Genomic DNA, 11551 nt, shown 5'->3' on the forward strand with positions numbered 1-11551 from the left:
GAGTATATTTAAAGTAGAGGTTAATAGATTCTTGATTTGTCAGGGCATGAAGAGATATGGGAAGAAGACAGGAGACTGGGGCTGGGAGGAAAATGGATCATCCATGATGAAAAAGGCTGAGTGGGTTTGATGGGTCAAATGGCCTCAATCTGCTCCTATATCTCATGGTCTTATGGACTTATCTCACCTCAGAAGGGGCAAAATTGATTTTAAAGACTTACAATGGTGAGGTTGTTCCAATGAGGGGAGTAGTATATATTTCAGTGGAGATTAATGGATAGAGAAATGAACTTCCATTGGGACTACAGGCAGTCTACCCTCTTGCCCTAGTTTAGAAAATACATGATTTTTTTGCTGTTTTTAGAATTTGATTAAATGTTAATAGTTCAGCAGCAGGTCTGTGAGTGGGAAGGAGTGAAACCTTTAAAATGGGGGGGAGGGATATGTTATGTATCCATGTATATTTTGACCCTTATGGGCTGCTGTCAAGCTTCTCTGCGCGTTATGTGCCAAATGTAATGTGAGAGGGCATTCTGGGTAGACGACTTACAAGTAAAATAAACAGCTGCACATTTGTTCCTCACCTCTCTGTCTTTCATGTGTGTCATTCGTGGCCACCCGGCTTCCACAAACATAACACTTTTCCTTATGTGTTGTGTTAGTTTTAATTACAGGGAATGTGATGGGGTTGGGGAAGCCTACTCCCAAAAATGGACAGGAGGATTATGGTAAGTGATTAATCCAGTCATATTGTTATCTATCTGGGCAACATAACAACTTGGTGTTGTCTGCAAACTTGAACAGTCTCTATATTCAAGCAACATTAATGCTCTGTTTGATGGCAGCAGGCTGGCTAATGCTAGTTGGAAGTATTTATAGTACATCTGTATTTAGACTCTAAGATCATAAGATATAGAAGCAGAATTGGGCCATTTATTCCTGCGAGTTTGCTCCATCATTTCAACATGGCTGATCCCCTTTCCCTCTCAGTCACATTTTCCTGTCTGATCCCTGTAACCTTTCACCCTGACTAATCAAGAACCTAAGCACACCCAATGAGCTGGCCTCCAGTAAGTATATACTGTATGTATGTGAAATAGTTAAATTAAAATTAATAGTGCAAAAACAGAAATAATAAAAGTGTGAGGTAGTATTCATGGATTACTATCCATTTAGAAATAGGATAGCAGAGGGGAAGAAGCTGTTCCTGAATTGCCGAGTGTGTGCCTTCAGGCTTCTGTACCTCCTTCCTCATGGTAACAATGAGAAGAGAGCATGTCCTGGGTGATGGGGCTCCTAAATAATGGATGCCACCTTTCTGGGGCACTATTCCTTGAAGATGTCTTGGATACTGCAGTGGCTAGTTCCCATAGGAGCTGACTAATTTTACAAACTTCTGTGGGTTCTTTTGATCCTGTGCAGTGGCAACACCTCCCCCCCCCCCCCCCCCCCACACACACACACATACCAGACGGTGATGCAGCCAGTCAGAATGCTCTCCATGGTACATCTGCACAAGCTTTTGAGTGTTTTAGGTGACAAACCTCCTCAATTTCCTGATGAATTATAGCCGTTGTCTTGCACTAGAGCAGTTGTGCTTTGGAGCCACAGGTATAACAATCATGTTTGGGTTGGTACATAATGAACAAGATGGTGATGGCACTGTTTGGCACAGAGCCAGCAACCCACATTTGATCCCAATCCTTGTGCTGACTGTGTGGAGTTTGCACATTTTCCCAGTTTGTTTTTCCTGGGTGGTTTGGCTTTCCCTCACAGCCCTAAGACCCAGAGTAGTCTCCCATGTTATGAGGATGTCAGAGGATCTATCCTGGGAACAGCATATGTACCATCACAAGGTCACAACAGCACTTATACTCTCTTAGAAGTTTGTGCAGATTTGGCGTGTCATCAAAATCTTTGACAACCTTCTGTACATGCACAGTGGAGAGTATCTTAACTGGATATGTCGAGGCCTTCTATAGAAACACCAATACCCACTACTCAGATTGGATTCTATAATCTACAAGCCCACTTTCAAGGACTCCTTACAACTTTTGTTCTCAGGCTTATTTTTTTTTAAAATTTGTAGTTTGTCTTCTTTAGTTGTTTGTCAGTCTTTGCCTGATTATGTATAGATTTTCATGAAATTCTGTTGTATTTCTTTTTTGCTTGTAAATGCTTGCAAGAAAATTACCACATACCCACTTTGATAATAAATTTACTTTGAACTTTAAATTTTGTACTTGACTGAGACTACTGCACTTCTTCAAAGAGCACTATATGAGGTCATTCTTACCCTTGGCCTTTAGGCTCTATAATGAGTCAATCTGTAGCTGGGGAAGTGATGACCCCCTACTGTTAGTCAGCTTAAGGTAGCTTATTTTTTTAATTCTATTCTCCTTCTCTTCAAATATTGGTATATCTGTGCAATTGTAATGCTACTGCGACACTGTAATTTCCTTTGGATCAATAAATTATCTATCTATGATGTTACATTCCTTGGAAACCATAAGACAAAAGACATAGGACCAAGGTTAGGCTGTTTAGCCCATCAAGCCTGCTTCATCTTTTGATCATAGCCGATTTATTTTCCCTCTCACCCCAAACTCCAGCATTCTCCCTATAACCTTTGACACTCTTACTAATTAAGAACCTATTTAAATATATCCAATGGCTTGGCCTCCACAACTGTCTGTGGCAATGAATTCCACAGATTTACAACCCACTGGCTAAAGAAATTCCTCCTCATCTCTTTTCTAAAGGGATGTCCTATTCTGAGACTATGTCTTCTGGTCCTAGATTCTCTCTCTATTGAAAACATCCGCTGCACATTGATTCTATCTATCCCTTCCAATATTTGGTAGGTTTCAAAGATATCCCCCCTCATTCTTCTAAACCTCAGTGAGTACAGGCCCAGAGCCTTCAAACGCTCTTCACACATTAACTCTTTCATTCCTGGGATCATTCTTGTAAAACGCCCTTTGGACCCCCTGTTAGATATGGGGCCCAAAACTGCTCTGCTATTGTGTGAGTTTCAATTGGGAGACAGAAAGCTGCTTGTGAAAGTAGATGGAAAGACCAAAGCCCAGCTGGAAGGCCATAAAGAAAGGAATAAATGGAGATACAAAAACAGAGGATTTGTCAGATGATGTTGTGGATGAGGAAACCAAGAGAGATCAGATCACAAAGGGAGAAACAGAAGGACTAGAAAGAGAAAACTCCATTGAACTAAATGCACCTTCCCAAGATCAAAATGGACAAACTAGGGAGAAGAAAATTAGAGAGCAGTTTAAAGAGAGAGAAAGAATCTGGGACCAGGAGAGAAGTAAGGATTGAAGATCCAGAGAGAAAAGCCAAGAAAAAGGAGAAGAAAATGATGTACGTGTATTCTGAGACTGTGCCCTTTGGTCTTACTCTCCCCCCTGAATGAAACATCTTTTCCATGCCCACTCTAGCTGGAGCTTTCAATATTTCATCAAGATCAAGACAGAGCAACCCGTGGTGAAATTCAGTCCTTATACAACATATAAGTGAATGTAATCATCCTAATATCTATGTACATTTGTTTCCAGTTTCACGTGTTGATCCAATACTAGTATATTTTCAAAATTTTTCATCTTATTCTACTTTTAAGCTATTTTCATCCATTGTACTTGATGAAGAAACAAAGTTTCTTGGCTGACTATGGAGTGATTCTGGTTCCAAAGTTCTCTAAGTGTCAGGACAAATTTGAAGCTCAAGAAAGTGATGAAATAATATTGCCTCATACTCTACCATTGTAGTTTTTACTGTTGAGTATTGAGGTCTAAGTCAAGGACTTCTCAGCTATACTGCCTTCCAAGGTTGCAAAAGGGAATATATGTTTGTGTCTCTTGAAATTCTAGGACACTGTAGCATCTGATACTGCCATTTCTTTAGACTTTTACTACTATACATAGCATTCTCAGCAATTGGAAGTGATGTGCTTTTACAATAACTTTTGGAAGTGCATACTCTTATTTCTTGTTTTTTTGTTTGATTAATTATCCACTTATCTCAACATTGATTTGAATGTTACTAAAAGGTGGAACCTTCAATTCAATTCAATGTTACTATAAAATGGAAGCTCTACAAGTCAGGCACCATGTGGAGAGAGAAACAGTTGACTTTTCAGGCTGCTAATCTTTCATTAGAACTGGAAGTGGTTGGAATTGGAATTCACTTATTATTCTTGTTACACTTAGTGAGGTACAGTGAAAACCTTCATGAAGTCCCACAGTCCCAAGGACCCTGTGATTTCCATGTCCAAGGCTGGTGTGAGAGCATTCTTCAGGAAGGTGAACCCATGGGAAGCATCCAGCCCAGATGGGGTACCTGGCTGAGTACTAAAGACCTGTGCTATCAACTGGCTGGAGTGATCACCGATGTATTTAACCTCTCACTTTGGCAATCTGAGATACTCTCCTGTTTCAAGCAGGCTTCAGTGGCACTGGTGGCAAAGAAGAACATGGTAAACTGCTCAATGACTATCATTCACTAGCACTTACATCCAGTGATAAAATGTTTTGAGAAGTTGTTGATGAAACATCAAATCCTGTCTGTGAAGTGACTTGGATCTGCTTCAATTTGTCACCTGGCACAACAGACCCACAGCAGATGTCATTTCATTAGTATTTCACTCAACCCTGCAACATCTGGACAGCAAAGATGCTTACATCAGCATGCTCTTTATTGATTACAGCTCAGCATTCAATACTGTCATAGCCTCAAAACTAATCAATAAGCTTCAAGACCTTGGCCTCAATACCTACTTGTGCAATTGGATCCTTGATTTCCACACTTGCAGACCCCCGTCAGTTCCGATTAGCAAAAATATCTCTTCACAATCTCTATTAGCACAGATGCACCACAAAGCTGTGTATTTAGCTTTCTGCTCTACTTGCGTTATACTTGTGACTGTGAGGCTGAGAACAGCTCCAATGGCAAATTTAAGTTTGCTGATGGCACCACTGTCATTGGCTGAATCAGAGGTGGGGATGAATTAACATATAGGAGGGAGATTGAAAATCTGGCAGAGTGGACCCACAAATACAACCTCTCACTCAAAGTCAGCAAGACCAAGGAGTTGATTATTGACTTCAGGACAAGGAAACCAGAGGTTCACGAGCCAGTCCTCATCAGGGAATCAAAGGTGGAGAGGGTCCTCAACTTTAAATTCCCTGGAGTTATCATTTCAGAGGATCAATTCAAAGTGAAATTATGAAGAAAGCAGGGCAGTACCTCTACTTCCTTAGATGTTTGTGAGGATTCGGCATGACATCTAAAACTTTGACAGATTTCTATAGACGTGTAGTGAAGAGTGTATTGACTGGCTGCATCACAGCCTGGTATAGAAACACCAATTCCCCTTGAATGGAAAATCCTACAAAAAATAGTGGATATGGCCCAGTCCATCACAGGTAAAATTCTCCTCTCCATTGAGCACATCTACCTCGAGTGCTGTCGCAGGAAAGCTGCATCCATCATCAATGACCTCTTCCACACAGGTCATGCTCTCTTCTTCCTGCAGCCATCAGGAAGAAGGTACAGGAGCCTCAAGACCCACATCACCTGGTTCAGGAACAGTCATTACCCCTCAGCCATCAGAGTCTTGAATCGGTGGGGATAACTTCACTCAACTGTTCCCACAGCCAAAGGACTCACTTTCAAGGACTTTTCATCTCATGTTCTCAATACTTATTGCTTAAGTAGTTATTATTATTATTATTTTATTTTCTCTTTTGTGCTTGCACAGTTTGTTGTCTTTTGCACATGGATCGTTTGTCTTCGCTGTTGGGTGTGGTCTTTCACTGATTCCATTATGGTTCTTGGATATACTGAATCTCAGGGTTGTATATGGTGAACTTTATATACTTTGAATCCTAAGGTTGTCATAGCTGGGGCTGGTAGTGGGAATCAGCTCACACTACCTATAAAGTGCTCCAAATGGCATGCAACTCTAACAGCCTCTGACAACCAAGTCCAACTCTTGGTCTTCACGTATGGATTAGCTACTAGGCCTGGTGGAACTGTTTCTACTTACAAGAGAAGGGGCAAAGGCAGACAACCGATGCTTCAAAACCAGTTGCTTCGGGCGGGATGGAAAACTCTGATTTGGAACCTCTGCAGCCTTGCGGCCATACCCACCCATGGGAAAAGCTTCGGGAGTAAACCCCAAGGAAGAAATCAGGAGCTGGGTCCCTAAGGCTGTTTGATTTTGTTTACAACTTCACTCTGGGAATCTCTGCAATGACACCGGTGCCAAGCTGTATCGGTGCTTGCCCTTCCCTTGGACTACATCAGTGGCATGGAGAGGGGGAACCCACTGCATGGGCAATAGCCAGTTCTTCAAATCTTCCCGTCTAGGCTTGCAACCTGGAGAGGACACAGTCCACCAGAGGTGTAAACCCATGATCCCCAGGATTGACGGTTGCCTACATTTATTCATGTACTTTGATAATAAATTTACCTTGAACTTTGAAGTGCTGACTCAGTGTTGAGGAGACCACATTGTAAAGAAGTACATAAAATTGAAGGAAAAGAAAGAAAATTCTGCTTCACCTGAAAGGAATATTAGTGTCCTGGACAGTGCAGATTCAGGGAAAGGAATTGGTGAAAAAGTGAACTAGATTGTCCAGGAAAGTTTCAATAAACTATGGATGGATCCTTTAAAAGTGTTAGGAGGGTTCAGGTGGAAACAGGATGAGGTTGGTGGATTCAATGGAAGAAGCAGATATCATTTCTTTGAACTTATTGCTTTAAAAATTCCTTAGTTCAAAGAGGTTCTGTTTCTCACAGATGAGCCTTAGCAGTCTGTATTTAAAGCAATCAGGCAATAAAAGTATAGATAGATTAAAGCTTGCACAACAATAAATTAAAGATGTGATAAAAGGAAACTTGGAATTCCATGACAAATTAGTGTCAGTGAAGGCCAAACTGATTCTATCGGCTCAAGGGGTAAGAGCAGGCATGCAGAATTAATTGCATTTTCTTTGGCAATATTGGCACAAATATGATGGGCTGAATAGCCCCCTGCTGGTCTGTCTGATCGTATTCTATGTTTAAACTTACTAGAAGGCTGGGGAGCCATCGAAGGTGGATTCAGATTCCTAAACCTTTGAAGTAGTTTGCAAACTGCTTGAAATGAGTTCTTTTATCTGGCATGACACTAAGAGATTCTTGTAAATTAAAACTTGTAATTCCTTCACAGACTCCACCAAGTATTTTTCCATTCCAAGCTGCCCAATTCTGGGATTCTGTTTCCATTGAGGCAAACTGCTTTCAATGCAGCTTTGTAAGCTCCTTCCAGTGTTATCTTTAATCAGCTTGAAATGTACCCCCAGATGATGTTATAGTTTAGTGTTGCTTTCCATGTTATTTACTTTGCATGTTCTTAACATCTGTTTTTACTTGTGTGTTTCTCTAAACTAGCCTTGATTGCTAAATGGGATAGCTTAGATATTTTGAAACAGAAGTAAATACAAATCTAGATTTAAAAGGCATTTAATGAAAAATGCAATAGTACACATCTTATTTAGAATGATTCAGCTTCTCATAAGGGAATCCTGTAGTGTTTCTTAAGTATGTAGTCTGGTATTGGATTCCTTATATTTTCTTATTACTTCATATTGTCTTAACTCTCTCTTGCCCATATTTCAAATTTCAAATTTGCCCTTCCATGGACCCTGTCTCTTCTTGCTACCTCAGGAAAGCAGCCAGCTTAATCAAAGATCTTACTCACCCCAGAATTCTCTCTTCCCCCTACTCTCGGGCACAGGATACAAAAGCCTGAAAACACACAGCAGCAGGCTTAAGAAATGCTTCTACCCCACTGTTTTAAGACTATTGAATAGTTCCCTAGTGCAATAAAATGGACTCTCGACATCACAATCCACTTCAACATGATCATGCATTCTATTGTGAATCTCTACTGTACATTCTCTGAAGCTTTAACGTTGCATTCTGTTGTCATTTTAATTTCTACCATGTTAATGATTTTATCTCACTTAACATAAAACACAGAACACAGAACAGTACAGCCTAGCAAAGGCCATTAGGCCCACGGTGTTGTGCCAACCTTTTAACCTGCTCTAAGTTCAATCTAACTTTTCCCTCCCACATTGCCCTCCATTTTTCTTTCATCCATTTACCTGTCTCAAAGCATCTTAAGTGTTCCTAATGTGTCTGTCTCTACCGCTACCTCTGGCAGTGCATTCCACACACCTATCACTCTCTGTGCATATAATTTACCTCTGACTCACCCCCCACCCCCCAGACTTTCCTCCAATCACGTTAAATTTACCTCCCCTCATGTTAGCCATTTCCACTCTGGGAGAAATTCTCTAGCTGTCCATTCTGTCTGTGCCTCCTAATGCTACAGGCCTCCTTTTCTCCTCTTCCCTGCTGATGTACAGAGCTAGACTCAGCGAAGGAGATTTGGTCACTGTGGCTTTCACCTGGTAGGTTGTCCTTCCTACCCCCTCCCCCCAACAGTATCCAAAGTGTTATTGAGGGGAATGGCCACAAAGATACACTGCACTATCTGGCTATTCCCTTTCCCTTGCCTGACAGTCACCCAGCTACCTGCTTCCTGCAACTTAAGGGTGACTACCTCCCTGTAGATCCTATCCATCACCTCCTCATTTTCTAGTATGAGCTGAATGTTATCCAGCTCCAGCTCCAGTTCCCAAATGAAGACTATAAGCAATTGGATTCAGGTGAACTTCTTGCAGATGTAGCAGTCAGAACAGTAAGATCAGTAAAAGCAATATATAAGGTAACGTACCACTGTATGTTCACTGCTGTTCTAGAGACACTGGGTCCTCATCAGCATTTCATTTCACAGGCTCTTCCTTCTTCTGGCATCTCACCAGACAACTCTGCCACTCCATAGAGTGCTATATGAGGTCATTCTTACCCTCGACCATTAGGCTCTATAATGAGATAGCCTATAGCTGGGGAAGCGATGACCCCCCCCCCCCCGCCACCCGTTAGACTGTTTGAGGTAACCCTAAAAAGTATTTATCAATCAATTGTTAATCTTATTGAAGAAGACTTCCTAGCAGCTGCTGTCAGATTGTGGGGAATTGCATTCTAGCCTGACCCCATTCTCAGCTATCACTGAGTAATGGCTACAAGAGGAGGATTGTTTCTCTCTTTGCCATCCCAGAACACTGAGATGATGGAAGTCTTCTGCCACTGTCATCAGCCACATTGCCACAGAACAGAGACTGGACCTGGAGGCCAGGTGATATGGATATTATTCACTCAAGTGGTATATGGTCCCAATTGTTTCTAGGTCAGATCATGACAGAGTGGAAATTTCATTGGAAACTACTTATAACCAATTGCATTAGAGCTGATGATGGGTTTTCCATCTCAGAAGTGCACTTATTGACAATGTTCTTCATGCAACCTACCTTTAAAGTGTTGCTAGAACAAAATAATAAACTTTGTTCTGAGATACGTCAGCTGTTACGTGCTCTGACGACAAATAACCTTTAACAGCAAATCTTTGCTGCAGACTAGTTTACAGGAGGCCTTCCTGAGCAGATCCAAACTGAACTCAGGCAAGTAATTTTAAAATAGTTACCTACATCCTTTCAGGTTCGGTCTCCCACCACTGTATCTCTTTGACCATTTTTTCCCTGCCCAGCTCCTCCTAGATTACTGTCACTCTCAATGCTTCCACTGTTTAATCCATACATTCCCCTCTTCTCAATTCCAAAGGACTCAGCCCACATTCAATTCCAGCCGACCATCTATGAGATCTTCCTCTGCTAATGCTCACCCTTCTCGACAAAGGACCAGGCACACCTGCCTTACTTTCGGTGCAGTTTGTAAAGGAAGGTGTGAAAGGCCCAGTCAGCCATGCCAAACGTCTTGCACGCAATAGAATTGCTGTACCATATAGGCCTTGGTCTAGGTCTCAGTCTAAATATATTGCTGTTGGTGAAATTTGATCAGTTAAAAAAGTGCCTGCAAGTATACAGTTAAATAGAATATGGATAAGGATCTTATGGTTTCCTCTTGCCTTCTGCACCAGTACCATGCTCAATGATGCATTTTTAATTGTTATCAATACAAAACTGGCAAACTAGTGAAGATAATGAAGGAAAAGCTTCTCAAACATTTCTATTTACTGTATGCTCTTTCTCACCAAGGATTGCAACTTTCCTAGCTAAAATTAACTGGGGACATGACTCACGGTCAAACCCAGAACAGAATTTCATCACTCTGATCTTTGCCTTACTGGGATACTGTAGATTTCATTTACTGTTTACTGCAGAGTTCTGTGATGATTGAAATGCTTTACTATGCTATACTTAAGCTGTGTCATTAGGAAGATTAAAATGAAGGGCTATAAAATTTAACTGTCTGTTAAAAATACACTATTTTCCTGCACTGTAATGTTATGCCAAGGTATGCTTTAAAATAAGAGCATTTTAAATTAAACCAGTAAGTCTTTTGAAGCAGCAATAGTTTTCATCAAAACAGATGCTTGTTTTGAAAGCATTACATTTGATTGTAGCCAACACATATTTGAAACATTAAAAACAAATATGGTGATGATGGACAGAGCCACACAGCTGCAAATGAGGTCATCTAGCAATTACATGTAGTGGAAGTGATAGTTCTGTGTGCTGTGTCAAGCGACTTCAAATTTCTGGTTGCAAACCCAAAGAGGGACACTGGTGTTTATTACATTGCAGCATAAGAACTGAAATTCATGTATTTACTTCTTTTAACCCTTGTTTGTACAAGAATTTCCTATTTGAACATGTTATCTTGAATATAACCTTTGGAGCTGTATTTTACTGCCACAGAATTCAGAATTGAACTTTTGTTTGATTTTTGTTTGTTCTCACAGATTGAATGCAATAGTGCTTCATCTTGTCCAGATGTTGGCAGCATATCAGAGATCACTACTAGTACTCACTGAGTGATCTCACAAAGAGATCTCATTCTTCATAGATCATCTGACATCTATGGAACTGTACATCATTGCCAAGTTCGACAAGCGATTGCACTCAGATAACAAACCATTATGTGGTATGAGCCTCCAGAGAGTCTTCCCGAGCTTTCCAATCTCCAATTAGAGCTCAGAAGTATTCATTAAAGCTTTGTAAATGACTCTGGTATTACTGAGCAGATGTTCAGTGTGTTTGAAGGATAATGTTTGTGTTAACATCTCAGTTAAGACAAGGAACAAAGAGATGTCAAGAAAATTATTCGCTCATTCATGCAATAATTTGGCAAGCAGATACTTCAAAGTTCACAAAACAATTTGTAATTAAGAGGGACAACACTCATTTCCAATCACTTCCTCCTCACACACCCAATATTAAGCTAAGGCATTCAGCCCAAAGAGGTGCCTGATTCACACTCTGACCAGTTCTAAGTTGTGCGAAGGGTAAACTTTGTGTTTGGCACTTTAAGATTGAAGCTGCAGGTGCATTCTGAAGGAATTAACAAAAGACACTTAATTCATAAACAATACTTTGCAAATATAAATTCAGTAGCAAAATATGTG

At 40.7% G+C, this 11551-nt stretch overlaps 1 long non-coding RNA gene across 1 annotated transcript; it reads left to right on the forward strand.

The window, feature by feature from the left end:
• Window positions 1-599: 599 nt before the first annotated feature.
• Window positions 600-11159, forward strand: LOC140729989 (uncharacterized). The gene is made up of 2 exons (XR_012099460.1): window positions 600-728; window positions 10889-11159. It is a non-coding gene; the product is annotated as an uncharacterized lncRNA (long non-coding RNA).
• Window positions 11160-11551: the final 392 nt, after the last annotated feature.

The sequence above is a fragment of the Hemitrygon akajei genome, chromosome 7 (genome assembly GCF_048418815.1).
Source record: "Hemitrygon akajei chromosome 7, sHemAka1.3, whole genome shotgun sequence".
NCBI classification, from domain to species: domain Eukaryota; kingdom Metazoa; phylum Chordata; class Chondrichthyes; order Myliobatiformes; family Dasyatidae; genus Hemitrygon; species Hemitrygon akajei.